Genomic DNA, 18,302 nt, shown 5'->3' on the forward strand with positions numbered 1-18,302 from the left:
CACAAGGGTAGGAAGAATTTGAATGTAATCTTTGCATGAAACTTCAGTAATTATACTATATGTAATGATGTAACTATTATAAAATAAATGCAAAGTTTCATAGCACAAATTGTAGTGTAGGAACAAAGATGTATCTTTAGATTTTTACTTTCATGTAGGTAACTGATAAAGGAAATGAGACTTCTTTAGATGTTTCTTTTATAAAAGGCAGCGAGTGAGTAACCGGTACTCATGTCTCTTAAAAATATAGATCACATTGGGATGTTAATAATAATAAATTAGAAATCTTGTAAGCTGAATTAAATATCTTCCATCCACACAGGGAGATAAAATATTGCTGTACAAGATTAAAGTTATCCTAGAATTTGAGGGCAAAATCATATGTAAGGAAAATGTGATTATATGAAATATGGGAAAATTGATGGCCTAAAGCAGAAACTCAAAATCTATTAATACTCTCAACAAAAGTGCAATTCTTAAAAACTGGAAATCAGTGCAGGTCAGTTTGTTGAAGAAATATTAAATGTGAGACTTAATATGATGCAATAAAGATGGGATCTTAGTCTACTTTGATAACAACCATTTACTGCTTGTGCATATTCTGGGAAGAAATGTTGATTATGGGCAATGGGATCAATGAGAGCTTTTATTCTGACCACATTACTGGGGAGACTTTTGTTGGAGTGCTGTTTCTCAAGTTGGTAGCATATTTCAGATAAAGAAAGGAAGTCCCCAGTGTGAAACTGCTGTGTCATTTCTTCTTCCTTAACTGAAATTCCAACCAAAGTTCAGGAAATGCCCTAATGAGCCACTTCTCTTTTCTCTTTCCTCAACTAAGTGGATTCCAACCAGCCCAAACTATTCATTATTCATGATTGTGTCGTTTACTTTGGTTGTCTCTTTTAGCATGGTGCTTATATTATGGGAAGAGTGATTATAATTTGTTGCTGTTTGTAAAGGTAATAACACTGATAGAATCCAATCATTGCTGGTAGGTAACCAAACTGACAAGTTAATTTTCTGTACTTTAAACTGTGAAAGCGGAGTCTAATCAATATCTGCTTTACTTTGATATTTGTGGCTTACTGATAATTATAGTTTTATCTTGCATGATCACTGGGTATCAGGATGTTATAGTAGTTGAGCTGTGATTTTCTGTAATTTGGGTAAAATATATCTAAAACTCTATTAATGCCTTATTTTAATCAAGATGTAGAAATCACTGTTTTATTTCATAACCAAAGCAATTTCTTCTTTCAGTTTAATATTCTAGAGTATTTACTAAATTGGAACATGATTTGACATTTTATTGCATCTTATATGTTATTTTATGAGTAAATGTTAATTTCTGTTTACATTTTAGCAATATATATTTTATTGGTTTTTAAATGTAAGAAAATATGAGTACTCTTCAGAGCAGAAATAATATCAGATAGTACTTTAGCATATGCTATTTTTCAAGCATCAAAGTTATTCTGTTTTTTATGAAAATTTGAATCTGAAAAATTTGTATAGGGGATGTCAAATACCCAAAGCAATAACTTTTTATTATAATAGTTTTCAATTACTTTATTAGTCATAGTTTTTAATTGTAATAATTAGCAGAGTTGTAGTAGGGACTGGAAGATTATATATATATTTGTATATATATGCACATAAATACACATATATTTTGTATATATTTGTTTATATGAATTATAACTCATGCTTTTAGTAACATCTTAAAATGTTTAATTGGGAATAGACATTTTGAGAAGAAAATAAACCTGAGATAATCTTTAATTCATTTTCAATAACTTTTTAGTAACTTATTTACTAGAAATTCATTTAAAGTTAAGAGACTTTAAAATAACCTTCACAGTTCTTCCCTATTCAGGCTGTGTCAACAAAACAAAGTGAAGCAGAATATGGAGTTCATTATCAAGATTATTTAGACAATTCCGCTTCACTCCTATTTTAGGTGAATCTGAGTCTAGCTTTACACTTTGAAGTAAATTTTGAATTAATACTAAATCTTTTACTTTTTTGGTAGAAGCTACCTTAAATAGGCCAAACTTTGTAATCTCCAGCTTGAGAATAAAAACTTTTTTTTAGCTATAAACCAGATGGAATAGAGATAATTTTCATGTTGTATATGTCTTTGGTTTGATTACCATTACTTTTCTTAAAAGATTTCTGTTTCATTACAAAGGAGTAGAGTATTTCAATGTATGTGTAATTTTGTTGAACTGGAAGTTGCAGATGATGTCAAAAATGAGACAAACTGAAAAAAGTTCATTCAAAATCAGCTTAATTTTAAAGACTGTGACACAAGGATTTATTATGTTTTAGACAACCAAAATAATATGAGATATTTAAATCTGATGGAAATTTCTCTTCAGTCCATGGAATATTCCAGACAAGAATATCCTAGCATTAGTGACATTTTCAGAAATTGTAGTAATTTTGAAAGTGGAAATAATTTTTAAAACAATGGTTTGAATAGTTAGAAAGGAGAAATAAGAAAAGGAGAAACTGAAAGAAATAAAATATTCTTATGCAATAGTTTCAAATAAACTAATGAAATATGATTCTAAAGAATAACTATGGATACTAATAAAGTAGTAAACATACATGTGGAAATATAATGGATTCTTTATTAATCAATGTATAAATAAAATTCAATTTTATTTTTCTAAAAATAAGTGTACAAAATGAAATTCATTCAACATGCCAGATTCTTCACAGAGGCAAATCTGATTAATTCTTTATAGTAAAAAATGTTAGATTAAGCAATGGAGTGATAGCAGATCCACAGAAGTCATGTCTACAAATAGCAGATTGCAAAATTTACACTGTTGGCTAAAACAAAACAAGTGAATAGTGAAATGAATAATGCAAAATAGTTGCTCAGGTTTTATTGATTATATTTACCAAGATCAGGAAGAAGAGTCAGTGAAGCATAGATAGCCGAAGATGTATGAGGAAGTGTAAGAATCACAAGTGTTTTTGAAAACATAACTTGTGAAGGGAGACTTTAACAATAGTTTTGTAGAAAAATGAATATTAATAATGTACAAAAATATTCTTAATTTTGGTTAGATATGAATTTCCAGCCTGTTAAGGAATCTGTAAATCAGTGTGTAGGTGTCTGGCGATATACCAAAATCGGCAGACATTTTGCTTGTGAGAACTTAGCTGATGATAGATAGTTTAAATCTTGTCCCATTGCTTATCAGCAAATAAGAACGGTATGCGAATGTATAGTAGGTGGAGCTAGAACATGCCAGCCAATGCAGGAGACATGAGAGACGTGGGTTCGATCCCTGGGTCGGGAAGATCCCCTGAAGGAGGATATGACAATATGCTCCAGTATTCTTGCCTGGAAAATCCCATGGACAGAGGAGCCTGGCAGGCTACAGTCCATAGGGTCGCAAAGAGTCATACAAGACTGAAGCAACTTAGTACATCTGCTAAACATTAGGAAAATTGAGGGATCTGTGTTACTGAAAAGTGAGATAGTACGATAGATTGTAGAATTTCTTTAGATGACCAGTTTTAAGAACAGATTGGTTAAAAAAAGTAAGTCCTAGGTTCTAATTTTGTTATTGTTCTTAGGATACAGCTAGAGGTTGAGCTTAATGACCTTAAAGCCTATTAGGATGCTGTTTTTCTTTTTATCACTTTAAGTTTGAAAGAACATGTGGGTTTCAAAAATAGAACTAAAAAAGACAGTTGAAGGGAATGAATCTGGGAAAGAGATTGAGTTTTAATTCGAATTCCCATGTCTCCTTACTTCATTCCCAAGAGTTACCATGGAAGACTATTTCCAAATCATTTCTTGTCGTTCCTGAAACACTCCTCCTTAGCCAATGTACTGGAACAGATTGTAATTCACTTACTAGCTTCTTCCACTGAGCCACGAATCCTTCTGTTCCTCCCTTTCTTTATTCTTTCTTTTGCAAACATGTTTCTAATACAGAAGTTTGTACATTCATGAACAACTAATTTCTGAAAGATATTTAGCTTCCTTAGATGTATTTCCAAGTAAGAATTTGAGCTAGGGTTATCTGTTCAATCAGGTATTTGACTGTATCTCTTTTTACCTCCACTGGTGAAAACTGGTTCTATCAAACATCTTTCCATACGCTTAAAAAATCTACAGCACTACCTATTTGTCTTGAAAATCTGTCTATAGGCAGGTAATGCTCTCAGCTAGTGCTTGCAGGGAATTCCTCAACAGTTAGGATTTTGACATTCTCTGCTACCTTTGATCTTGTGTAAATTCAAATAGATTTGAACTGAACTACTGAGGTCTGCAACAGAAGTTTTGTTAGTAGAATTTTTACCATTAGATTTTAAGGTCTGATAAACTTTTAGCCTTCTCCTTAGTTAGTCTTAGGCTAAGAAACATCTGATCCTCTAGTCATTCTCTCAAATGTTTTGCTCCATTTTGTCAATCACTTGTCCTCTTCTAAAGCTTCTGATTGTCCTGCACGTATGTAAGGTACTTTTCACATGATGGATGATTTGCTCTTTCCATCAGAGCAGACGTGTGAAAAGCATGGCATATTCAGGGGTCTTTGATTAGAGCTTGGAATCATTGTGGGGAATAACATAAAGAAGAGCTGGAGAATTAAGGTAGGGGCAGATCATAAGAGCTATGCTTTTAAGGGTTATATGATTTTAACAAGAGTAACTTGATCTGATTGTGTTTTAATCAAGGTTATCCCTGGCCATTTGGAACATGGATTGGTGGGACGAAAGACCAAAGTCATATTTTAGATTTTGTTTATAGAGTCCTCCTGTATTTTAAGCCAGCAAGGACAAGTATGTAGGTAATACTTTGTAAAGTAATTGTTTGTACCTCTGGCAAGAACAGAAGACAAGATCTTTGCTAAAAATATGATAGAACATCATAAGAAAATCAAAGGTGATGAACTGTCCTTTTTCACTGTAGAAGTAACCACTTAAACTGAACACAAATTAGCTCCCAAACAGTGGGCCAAGCAAATATTTGCAAATGATTCAGTGATTTCTTTGTGGTTGCTTGGTTTAGAGCTGATAGAACACACTGTAAAATAGGAAGTCAGAAGTTCAGCATTTTTAGCTTGCTACTAACTTGCCATGTGACTTTGAATAAGTCTGTGTGTTTGGGAGGGGGGAGTGTTTACTGAATGTTTTAAATTGAATTAACACATAGCGTGGAGAGTGAATGAAGGGCTGAGGCTGAGCTTGAGTGTGAAGGAAGAGGGATCTGGTGGTGTTAAGGTTTAAATCTCCCATGCTTGAGGGGTAGTTCTAAATTTATTCCAGGGATATCAAACTTAGATTGGTCATGAGAGCTCTAAGATTGGAAATCTAGGTCACAACCCAAAGGGAGGACTTGTCTGCTTCTCCCTATGTGATCCGTAATCTCACATTTATGACAGATTTATAGAGCACAAAACATAATCAGGGGTTACTATCTCATATATCCTCTCCTACGAAAATAGCCTTGGAGGACTCTGCTTTAGGACAGAGCTCTCAGAGCAAAACAAAGTAGAGAAAAAAGCAACTCTGCATAACTTGGCTTTTCGTCATAGGTCATATCTACTTTTCCGTATTTTCCAAAAATATATTGTCAGTTCATTCTCATTTCTATTTGTTTCAGAAGGAGACCTTTCACTAGGTAGTATCTAAATTCATTTAGATTCAGCCCCACTGAACATACCCAGTGAAATATATAACACAACCTTTAACCAATTACTTAAGATATATTTGTCCAAAGACAAAACAAACAGTAAGGACAAAATAACAAGTAAAATATCCCATAATATGCTAGAAGAAGGAAAGAATTTATAAAGTAAATGCATAAGCTCAAACATTAAGACCTCTTCTGAGGGATAAAAGAAAGACAGTAGAATATTAACTATAATACTTCTGCTTGAGTTCAGTCATTGTAGGAGTTTTAGTGAGTATCAAAATCAGATATTGTACATGAAATCATCTCTTCTCTTCCCTAGAGTTATCATCCACTGAGCTTTCATCATATACTAAAGACTTTATCACCTTATTTGAGCTTGACATGGTCTTAAGGCAAGTCCCACTCTTTACATTGCTGAGAAAAGTGAGGCTTCTGAAGGATAGGTGACTTTCCCAAGGTGACCAGTGGGTAAGTGATGGGGCAGCGACCTGAATCTAATTCTATATAGGCTTTGTGTGTGTTAGTTGCTCAGTGATGTCTGACTCCCTGATGCAACCCCAGGGACTGTAGTCCACCAGGCTCCTTTGTCCATGGGATTCTCCAGGCAAGACTACTGGAGTGGGTAGCCATTCTCTTCTCCAGGGGATCTTCCCTAAGTAAATTCTATAGTGTTTTCTGGGGAACTTTTAAATTTAAACTTTATATTTGTTGTTCTACTTTACTCATTTTGAACAAGATCCGATCTTTAAAGCAGAGAAGGGGAAACAGTTCAAAGGACAAGGATTGGGGGAAATCAGAAATCACAGCTATTTAAGAAGTGGTTTCTAGGCTTAAACATGGATAATGAGGTCTTGGACTGCATTAAATTTGCAAAAATACCAGTTGTAGAGGTAACAAGGGACCAGAATAGATGGCTCTATTTCATAAAATAAAGGGGCAAAGTGAAGAAACTCATTAATGTTGAAGCAGTAGATGGATAACCAGTGACAAATATCACGTAGATATGCTTCAGTTTGGTCAGAGAAAGGTCATTGATTATTTTTGGTTAAACTGGTTCACAGAGGCCAGGTTTCCACTAAAAAAGGGAATTAATTGCTTCCATTTCCCACTAATTGCCTCAACATTTCCCTTTGCTTTGTCATTGGAGATTTGGTCAGAGAGGCAAAAAGTCAAAAGTCAGAGTTTGATGGAATCTACATAAAAAGGGAATCTGAGGAGACCAAATTATGGCATTTGGTGTAATAACTATAATGATATTTAGCATTTTTCCCTGGGAGTGCTGTGGATTTTTAGAGACCTTTTCAATCTTTAATCAGACCATAGGGCACATTTAAGAGAGTTCACTGTTTTTATTTCCATCTAGAGAATAAGGCATCACAGAGAGTTGAAATGACCCAGGGCAAGTCTCCTGAGATGTTAATCCTGTATGTTGGATTACAATCTGTATGTTGAGTTTTAGCTGAAAGGCTGGGCTTTCCCCAGACATATCATTCATTCATGCTCCTTCAGAGTTTAGATTTTTTGTGCATTATTCTCTGAGGTTACTACTTCTATCAATGACAGAAAAATTACCCAAGAATATGCCATGAAATAGTTTTGATTGCATAGACTTGCTTAGTTTTCAGGCAATTAATTGATTCTTGAGCCATCTTCAATTAATGAGATCTTCTACCTCTTATTTTCTTACTTAATCTTTAAAATCCTTTCTAGCTCTAACTCTTTTGGAATCTGGGTTTTGTCTTCCAGACAGCTTTAAATTTTTTTTTTTTTAATTTTTGGAACTCAAAGTAACAGTGTAAAAAGTTGGAGGAACATGGGATCTGGACATGCCAGGTCAGTGTTCAATCATCCTGATTCCTCTATTGTTGTTCAGCGCTAAGTTGTGTCCAACTCTTCGCAACCTCATGGACTGTAGCATACCAGGCTTCCCTGTCCTCCACCATTTCCCAGAGTTTACTCAAATTCATGTCCACTTAGTCAGTGATGCTGTCTAACCATCTCATCTTCTGCTGCCCTCTTCTCCTTTTGCCTTCAATCTTACCCAAGATCAGTGTCTTTTCCAATGAGTCAGCTCTTCACATCAGGTGGCCAAAGTACTGGAGCTTTGGCTTCAGTATCAGTACTTCCAATGAACATTCAGGGTTGACTTCATTCAGGATTGACTGGTTTGATTTCTGGTTTACTTCAGAGGTTCAAGAGACAAATGTTTCTCTCTAGGAAGTCCCAATCCCACAGTATCAGCTACTCTTCTTTTCTGGAAGAACCAGAAATATATAATTACTAATGAGATATTTATTATACTGTAGGTTCTTAGAAACATGGTCTATTAGAATGAGCATAGGTTTTAAAGCAAAATGACTAGGTTTGAAAGCCAGCTTTGTCATAACTAGCTGTGTGATCTCAGAGAGGTCATGTAATTTGACTGAAATTCAATTTCTTCATGTGTAAACCTGATATACCACATTGTGTTTCAGGATTATTAAGTGAGAAAGTAAAGGTAAATCACCCAGCTCAATGCCCACATAGAATGCAGACCTAGAGACTTTAGCCATATACTTATTAACATTGTTATTAGAAATTATAATTATTTTAAATGATAAAACTATTAATTGGGAAATGACTTTTAAAAAAGTAAAGCCCTAGAATAGAAGAAGTCTGCTGTGTACTTAGTCACTCAGTCATGTCTGACTCTTTACGACCCCATGGACTATAGGTCTCCAGGCTCTTCTATCCATGGGGATTCTCTAGATAAGAATACTGGAGTAGGTTGCTATGTCCTCCTCCAGGGGATCTTCCCAACCAAGGGATTGAACCCAGGTCTCTCACGTTGCAGACGGATTCTTTGCCAGCTGAGCCACCAGGGAAGCCCAAGAATACTGAAGTGGGTAGCCTAGCCCTTCTCCAAGGTATCTTCCTGACCCAGGAATCGAACCAGGGTCTCCTGAACTGCAGATAGATTCTTTACCAGCTGAACTAACTGGGAAGCCCATTAAAGTACTAAAAGAAGTCTAGACTTTATAAAAATCTTTTATTTGAATAAGATGCTTTCACAGTTATGGTGAACTTGAGCTGGACCATCTTCTGATCAGATGCTTCTCTACAACAAATTCTCCTTACCTTCCCCCATTGAAAGGGCTTTACTCACATTAAGTCATTTAGTAATCAGAATGATTCTGGAAATTAATTGAACTTCCCTGGTGACTCAGAAGGTAAAGAATCTGCCTGCAATGCAGGAGACCTGGGTTCGATCCCTGGGTTGGGAAGATCCCCCGGAGGAGGACATGGCAACCCACTCCAGTATTCTTGCCTGGAAAATCCCCATGGACAGAGAAGCCTGGTGGGCTACAGTCCATGGGGTTGCAAAGAGTTGGACACAACTGAGTGACTAAGCACAGCACACACACTGTGCCCAGTGTTCAGATAAGAGTAGATCCTCTAAGGCATACAACTTATCAGCACAGTTTTGAAATTAGGTAGGCTGATTCTAAAACTTATAATTCTAACAGCTCCTCTAACACTGCTTTGGAGACATCAGACTGTAGTTCAAGGTTGTCATTTGTGCAAGATGAAAAAATAAATAACCCTCATTTTTAAATTAAGGAGATTCTTGTGTGTGTATGTTAGTCGCTCAGTCATGTCTGACCCTTTGCAACCCCATGGACTATAGCTCTCTAGGCTCCTCTGCCCATGGAATTCTCCAGGAAAGAATACTGAAGTGGGTTGCCATTCCCTTCTCCAGATCTTCCGAGCCCAGGGAATGAACCCGAGTCTCCTGCATTGTAGGCAGATTCTTTAGGAGATTCTTAAAGCCTATCTTTCATCTGACAGAAATGACTACTTACACCAAGAATCAAAAACTGCTGTCAATAGTGATACCTATGTCACCAAACCCTGCCTTGGATTCTTTCTAAGTGTTTTTATTTAATTTCAAAAGGCACAACCAGCCCATTCCCCTGTCAGAATACACCTCAGTCCTCTAATCAAGAAGTGTCAGGAGCTGGGCGTATGGCTTCTTCCTGCTCCCATGGTGCTTTCCTTTGTCTGCCCCTGCCCTTGCCGCCCTCTGGAGCCCTCAGCAGGCCCCGTGAGCCTGCTTCCCCAGTGCTGATGTTGGGGTCCAACTCTGAGGAGAGCCCTAATTGTCAAACTGGTTACTCACAACTTTTTTGACTTGTTTCTCTTAAACAATGTAGCTTAATAAAACTCTTCAAATATACACACAGGGCACACCTACTAACACAGGACGAGCTAAGACCGTGTTCACAGGGGAAAGCTGGTTTGACTGTTTTGATTAACTTGACTGCTCAAGTCAGTCAAAAAGTAATCACCAGTTAAGCAAACCATTTTGACAGATTTTTGGCCCACTATGACTGCTTATTTGACTGGCTTGCCTGTCATTTTGAAGTGGTCAGATTGACTGGAGACAGTCTAACTGGAAAATTTAACTTTGGAGTATGTGGGTGTCTGTATACCAGAATCTACTTTAAATAACTTTATTTGAAATCTGTACATATTTTCCTGGGACCAGTGAGAGAAGTTTGAAAGTGACACATTGCAGCATTTGACTTTCTAGAGTGAGATGTCTTACTGCTTGCACAGCCTGGCAATATATTTATAGGCTACAAAACAATCACATTTCCCCTATGCAATATAGAATTCAATAAGATTGAAACTCTCCCCTAACTTGGCCAAGTCCTAGTAAGGCATCATATTCTCTTACTCCTCTGAAGAGTTGGTGATAGATGTATGACAGCAAAAGACTTCTCAGGTATCAAGTTACCAATTCAGTCATTAGTGACTTGTGGTAAGGCAAAGTTGACCTTGCCACTAATAGTAGCCCTTCTAAGAATTTATGAGAGACAGAAAAAAACAAAACACCAAACAAACCTTTGATGAGAGGCAAGAGAATCTGATTAACATTATCTGAGCTGCTTTTTAAAAGCAAGCCCCCTTTTATCTATCTTATGTTCCTTTAGGAAATTTACTTGGAAATTAGCTGCCAGGTTTGGGCAAGACAAAAACCTGGATGGAAATAATGATTGATTTTCACATTATCGTGTGGGATTTTATGGGAGAACATAATGAGGTTATTGTCTACTGTAAGCAAAATTTTTTGAAGTCCGGTTTACATTGGTTGAACACCCTAATACATTTTTTTTGAGAATTTGAAATATCTTGTTATTGTTTGAAATACATTCACGTGCTTCTCTTCAGCACTCCTAAAAAAGATCCACTTTTTCTCATGGAAATGTTTTGTGAATGTTCTGGACTTAGGTGCTATCTCACATGCCTCTATTAAATAAGATCAGTGGTAAAATAGCAATGTCTCTTGCTCTTTCTGTTCGCTCATCCCTGTAGCATTTGACTCTGTTAACCACTTATTTTCCTTGAAATTCTATCCTACTTTGGCTTTGTTATATCATTCTACCCTAATTTTCATTATACTTTCTTGAGATTTCTCTAGTCTTCCTTGCCCATTACACATTCCTCAGGGTCCTTTACCTGGCTTCTGTCTTTTTAACTCTAACTCTTTGTTTGGTGTGATTTTAAGTAAAACCCTGATTCAGCGATTTATTCTGAGATGGCCACCAAGTCTGTTTCTGTAAGCACACACATCTAGCTATTAACTAGGCCTTCCTCTTGGACACTTTACAGTCACTCTGATTTCATTATGTCTAACACTGAAGTTATCATCTTTCCTTCTAATTGTTTACCTCCATTTTTATTCTTTATTTAGATTAAGTGCCATCTTCTCCACAATTTCTCATTTCAGATGGAAGCATTATAGGTGAAGCATCAAGGTGAATCTTCCTTCTCCTTCACCACATGTATAAATCAATAAGAAATCCTGTACATATTTTTCAAAATTTATCCTCTGTATTATGGATAGTATTTGACCTACCTTTAAAATATCAAATTCTATTGCCATAACTTGGGCCCTCTAGTCTCCTCTCCTGGAATATTACTAAAAACTCCCAATTGTTCTCCTGTGTCCTCATCTTTCAATAATCCAGTCTCCGTATTTTTGCCTAAGGGATTTTTATGAAATACTAATTGATCATCTTACTAGCCTGCTAAAAGTCCAGTATGGCACACCGGGGCTGTCAGTACAAAGCTCAGGGTGGTGTTTGTTCATTTTTATGAAGTGACTTCTGCCCAGTTTTCTATTTTCATCTGTTCTCACCTATACTAAAGCGACTTATCATGCACACATACTATATTCAGATCACATTGAGGAATAAAGAAAGGAAGGGAGGAAGGGGGTAGGAAAGCAACATTTTGCTTTTATAACTTCTGCTATTGGAGCATTTTAATGACATTGATAGGTTAATTAAACATATTAGATTTGGGGAGTTCATGATCTGAGCCACAGTCAGCTCCCAGTCTTGTTTATGCTGACTGTATAGAGTTTCTCCATCTTTGGCTACAAAGAATATAATCAATCTGATTTTGGTGTTGTCCATCTGGTGATGTCCATGTGTGGAGTCTTCTCTTGTGTTGTTGGAAGAGGGTGTTTGCTATGACCAGTGCATTTTCTTGGCAAAACTCTATTAGCTTTTGCCCTGCTTCATTCTGTACTCCAAGGCCAAATTTGCCTGTTACTCCAGGTGTTTCTTGACTTCCTACTTTTGCATTCCAGTCCCCTGTAATGAAAAGGACATCTTTTTTGGGTGTTAGTCCTAAAAGGTCTTGTAGGTCTTCATAGAATCCTTCAACTTCAGCTTCTTCAGCATTATTGGTTGGGGCATAGACTTGGATTAACTTGATATTGAATGATTTGCCTTGGAAATGAAGAGAGATCATTTTGTCGTTTTTGAGATTGCATCCAAGTACTGCATTTCGAACTCTTTTGTTGACTCTGAGGGCAACTCTATTTCTTCTAAGGGATTCTTGCCTACAGTAGTAGATATAATGGTCATCTGAGTTAAATTCACCCATTGAAGTCCATTTTAGTTCACTGATTCCTAAAATGTCGATGTTCACTCTTGCCATCTCCTGTTTGACCACTTCCAATTTGCCTTGATTCATGGAACTAACATTCCAGGTTCGTATGCAATATTGCTCTTTACAGCATTGGACCTTGCTTCCATCACCAGTCACATCCATAAGTGGGTATTGTTTTTGCCTTGGCTCCATCTCTTCATTCTTTCTGGAGTTATTTCTCCACTGATCGCCAGCAGCATATTGGGCACCTACCGACCTGGGAAGTTCATCTTTCAGCGTCCTATCTTTTTGCCTTTTCATACTGTTCATGGGGTTCTCAGGGCAAGAATACTGAAGTGGTTTGCCATTCCCTTCTCCAGTGGGCCATATTTTGTCAGAACTCTCCACCATGACCCGTCCGTCTTGGGTGGCCCTACACAGCATGGCTTATAGTTTCATTGAGTTAGACAAGGTTGTGGTCCATGTGATTAGATTGGTTAGTTTCCTGTGATTGTGGTTTTCAACCTGCTGCCCTCTGATCAGTTTATTTCAGTTCAGTTGCTCAGTCATGTCCCACTCTTTGTGATCCCATGAACCGCAGCAGGCCAGGCCTCGCTGTTCATCACCAACTCCCGGGATGCACTCAAACTCATATCGGTGATGCCATCTAACCGTCTCGTCCTCTGTCGTCCCCTTCTCCTCCTGCCTTCAATCTTTCCCAACATCAGGGTCTTTTCAAATGAGTCAGCTCTTCACATTAGGTGGCCAAAATATTGCAGCTTCAGCTTCAACATCAGTCCTTCCAGTGAACACCCAGGACTAATTTCCTTTAGGATGGATTGGTTGGATCTCCTTGCAGTCCAAGGGACTGTCAAGAGTCTTCTCCAACACCACGGTTCAAAAGCATCAGTTCTTCAGCGCTCAGCTTTCTTTATAGTCCAACTCTCACATCCATACATGACTACTGGAAAAACCATAGCCTTGACTAGACAGACCTTTGTTGGCAAAGAAATGTCTCTGCTTTTTAATATTCTGTCTAGGTTGGTCATAACTTTCCTTCCAAGGAGTAAGAGTCTTTTAATTTCATGGCTGCAATCACCATTTTGGAGCTCAAAAAAATAGTCAGCCACTGTTTCCACTGTTTTCCCAACTATTTGCCATGAAGTGATGGGATTGGATGCCGTGATCTTAGTTTTCTGAATGTTGAGGTTTAAGTGAACTTTTTCACTCTCCTATTTCATTTTCATCAAGAGGTTCTTTAGTTCTTCACTTTCTGCCATAAGGGTAAATAGATTTAAGGGACTAGATCTGATAGACAGAGTGCCTGAGGAACTATGGACGGAGGTTCGTGACATTGTACAGGAGACAGGGATCAAGACCATCTGCAAGAAAAAGAAATGCAAAAAGCAAAATGGATGTCTGAGGAGGCCTTACAAATAGCTGTGTAAAGAAGAGAAGTGAAAAGCAAAGGAGAAAAGGAAAGATATACCCATTTGAATGCAGAGTTCCAAAAAATAGCAAGGAGAGATAAGAAAGCTTTCCTCGGCGATCAGTGCAAAGAAATAGAGGAAAACAATAGAATAGGAAGGACTAGAGATATCTTCAAGAAAATTAGAGATACTAAGGGAACATTTCATGCAAAGATGGGCACAATAAAGGACAGAAATGGTATGGACCTAACAGCAGAAGATATTAAGAAGAGGTGGAAAGAATACACAGAAGAACTATACAGAAGAGCTCTTAATGACCTAGATAACCATAATGATCACTCACCTAGAGCCAGACATCTTACAGTACAAGGTCAAGTGGGCCTTAGAAAGCATCACTATGAACAAAGCTAGTGGAGGTAATGGAATTCCAGTTGAGCTATTTCAAATCCTGAAAGATGATGTTGTGAAAATGCTGCACTCAATATGCCAGCAAGTTTGGAAAACTCAGCAGTGGCCATCGGACTGGAAAAGGTCAGTTTTCATTCTAATCCCAAAGAAAGGCAATGCCAAAAAATGCTCACTACTGCACAATTGCACTCATCTTACACACTAGCAAAGTAATGCTCAAAATTCTCTAAGCCAGGCTTCAGCAATACATGAACCATGAATTTCCAGATGTTCAATCTGGTTTTTAAAAAGGCAGAGGAACAAAAGATCAAATTGCCAACATCCGCTGGATCATCGAAAAATCAAGAGAGTTCCAGATAAACATATATTTCTGCTTTATTGACTATGCCAAAGCCTTTGTGTGGATCACAATAAACTGTGGAAAATTCTTAAAGAGATGGGAATACCAGACCACCTGACCTGCCTCTTGAGAAACCTATATGCAGGTCAGGAAGCAACAGTTAGAACTGGACATGGAACAACAGACTGGTTTCAAACAGGAAAAGGAGTTCGTCAAGGCTGTATATTGTCACCCTGCTTATTTAACTTCTATGCAGAGTACATCATGAGAAATGCTGGGCTGGAAGAAGCACAAGCTGGAATCAAGATTGCCCGGAGAAAGATCAGTAACCTCAGATATGCAGATGACTCCACCCTTATGGCAGAAAGTGAGGAGGAACTAAAAAGCCTCTTGATGTAAGAGAAAGAGGAGAGTGAAAAAGTTGGCTTAAAGCTCAACATTCAGAAGATGAAGATCATGGCATCTGGTCCCATCACTTCATGGGAAATAGATGGGGAAACAGTGAAAACAGTGAGAGACTTTATTTTTGGGGGCTCCAAAATCACTGCAGATGGTGATTGCAGCCATGAAATTAAAAGACGCTTACTCCTTGGAAGGAAAGTTATGACCAACCTAGACAGCATATTGAAAAGTAGAGACATTACTTTGCCAACAAAGATCCGTCTAGTCAAGGCTATGGTTTTTCTAGTGGTGATGTATGGATGTGAGTTAGACTGTGAAGAAAGCTGAGTACCGAAGAATTGATGCTTTTGAACTGTGGTGTTGGAGAAGACTCTTGAGAGTCCCTTGGACTGCAAGGAGATCCAACCAGTCCATTCTAAAGGAGATCAGTCCTGGGTGTTCTTTGGAAGGAATGATGCTGAAGCTGAAACTCCAGGACTTTGGCCACCTCATGCGAAGAGTTGACTCATTGGAAAAGACTCTGATGCTGGGTGGGATTGGGGGCAGGAGGAGAAGGGGACGACAGAGGACGAGATGGCTGGATGGCATCATTGACTCAATGGACGTGAGTCTGAGTGAACTCTGGGAGTTGGTGATGGACAGGGAGGCCTGGCGTGTTGCAATTCATGAGGTCGCAAAGAGTCGGACACGATTGAGTGACTGAACTGAACTGAAAAGTGAATCAAGCTAAGTCAACTAATAGTGGGGAAGCAACTCCAACAGTTCTTTCATTAGAGAGTAGAATCAACTGATTCATATACAAATGTGGGAAACATTTTTTCTAATGCTGGGGGTGGAGTTTTACTATCTTTGTATGCTGATAATAAAAAAACATGTAATTGAGAAAATACTCTCCTTGTAATCAAAAGATGTGAAATCAAATTCACTTTTCTGCCTTGTGATTGTGAGTGAGTCTGATAACCTGTTTGAGCTTCAGTTTCTTTATCCATAAAATGAGGATCAGTTCAGTTGCTCAGTTGTGTCCAACTCTTTGTAACCCCAAGGACTGCAGCATGCCAGGCTTCCCTGTCCATCACCAACTCCCAGAGATTACTCAAACTTTTGTCCATTGAGTCTGTGATGCCATCCAACCATCTTATCCTCTGTCGTCCCTTTCTCCTCCCACCTTCAATCTTTCTCAGCATTAGGGTCTTTTCCAGTGAGTCAGTTCTTTGCATCAGGTGGCCAAAGTATTGGAATTTCAGCTTCAGCATCAGTCCTTCCAATGAATATTCAGGACTGATCTCCTTTAGGATGGACTGGTTGGATCTTCTTGCAGTCCAAAGAACTCTCAAGAGTCTTCTCCAGCACCACATTTTGAAAGCATCAATTCTTCCCTGCTTAGCTTTCTTTATAGTACAACTCTCACATATGTACATTACTACTGGAAAAACTATAGCTAGAGGGACCTTTGTAGGCACAGTAATGTCTCTGCTTTTTAATATGCTGTCTAGGTTTGTCATAGCTTTTCTTCCAAGGAGCAAGCGTCTTTTAATTTGATGGCTACAGTCACCATCTGCAGTGGTTTTGGAGCCCAAGAAAATACAGTTTCTCACTGTTTCCATTGTTTCCCCATCTATGTGCCATGAAGTGATGGGACCAGATGCCATGATCTTAGTTTTCTCAGTGTTGAGTTTTAAGCCAACTTTTTCACTCTACTCTTTCACTTTCATCAAGATAAAGGTGTTTAATCAAATTATTGGTTTGATTCAACTTGTGACTGTGGCTACTATTATTTTGCATTCTGGGGCTTTCAACTAGTCCATGAGGTCCTGTGATCAGTCTTCTCAACAAATTAGTATTTCGTGGCTATATACTTACTATAACATAAACAATTTAAGTTGGAATTATATTTTTTTGATTCTAAACAAGAACCGTTCTTCAGTGATAAAGAGAAAGTAAAATTACAACTTTGTTTGAAGGTCTTTCATACATGAGAACACATTTACTTGGGGAATTTGTTTTATGTAAATAATGTAGTAACAGGTGCCTTTAGACCAGAGAGCCAAAAATAATTCTATGTACTAGTTATGTAAAACAAAGACAAGATAAATTTTACTTTTTTTTCCCCTCCAGAAATACTAGTAGTATCTACAAAAGTTGAATGATGAAATGAACTTATGAAACAGAGCTATTTTCTGCCATTTGTCAATCATAATGAATAATTTTAAAGTCTCATTTTCAATTAGATTATTTTAATATTTAACAACCTAAAATGCCCCAATCATATTCTTTAGAAAATGGTTAGGCTGGAATACTGCAGTTCTAATGTTGACATTTTATTATGATAAAAATGACTTTATTAATTGATGACCATATATCAACTCATAAAGTAGATAAGGGATATAAAAAGTTTTCAAGCCTAAGACAATATAAACCAGTCTGAATTATTTAGAATTTCTTTTTAGAAATAAGCATTTATGGTCCTTTTATTCTTACAAAAATACATGTTTATTTATTGTAAATTAATCTTAAAAACTAAGTGGCCTATGAATTTCTTTTGTAAGGTCTGCATAAGTTGGCAATATATTGATGTTATCCCAAATTGTACCATTAACATATACTAAAAAATAAAAAAAATATAATGCATTTGTAGCAGAATGATACAAGAGATAACAAGTATTATAGGAAAGTTTGGATTTTTGTTCCAGATATTCCTATTTATGATTTTGGCTCTATTTTAGAACATGTAAAATGTTTTTTAAAAAATGCATTGATGACTTTCCAAGATATTTGAAATACGACCTTTTAAAGAAATCAGTCTTGTTTCTGCTTTATTTTCTGCATCCTTGAAAGAACATTCACAATTTCATAATAAAAATGATATCAAAATGTCACTATACAGAGGAAGAAAAATAGTACATTTAAGCATTACATGAGAGCTTTGTTTTAAGTTGAAAGTAACTGAAGTATAAAGCTTCATCTAAATACAACGGTTGATTTCTGAAGAAAAATGTCTTTTGTTTTATAATAGTTTCATTAATATATGTTTAGGCCTTAATGAATTTAGATAAACGTGTCTTTTTTTTAGAATTTAAAACTTATTTTACTGAATCTAGCTTAAATAATTAACTTGTATATTTTCACATTTACA

The 18,302-nt window shown here is 36.9% G+C and overlaps 1 protein-coding gene across 7 annotated transcripts in view; it reads left to right on the plus strand.

The window, feature by feature from the left end:
- Positions 1 to 18,302, plus strand: part of TFEC (transcription factor EC) — a 229,031-nt gene that overhangs the window by 126,545 nt on the left and 84,184 nt on the right. For 4 of the 7 annotated variants that reach the window (XR_011566239.1, XM_070787801.1, XM_019958734.2 and 1 more), the window contains exon 1: positions 836 to 991. The exons of 1 other annotated variant lie outside the window; for it this stretch is intronic. The gene's annotated coding sequence lies outside the window, so the exon portion shown is untranslated. 2 more of the 7 variants (XM_070787802.1, XM_070787804.1) reach the window with 2 other exon arrangements.

Source organism: Bos indicus, chromosome 4 (assembly GCF_029378745.1).
Source record: "Bos indicus isolate NIAB-ARS_2022 breed Sahiwal x Tharparkar chromosome 4, NIAB-ARS_B.indTharparkar_mat_pri_1.0, whole genome shotgun sequence".
Taxonomy (NCBI): Eukaryota; Metazoa; Chordata; class Mammalia; order Artiodactyla; family Bovidae; genus Bos; species Bos indicus.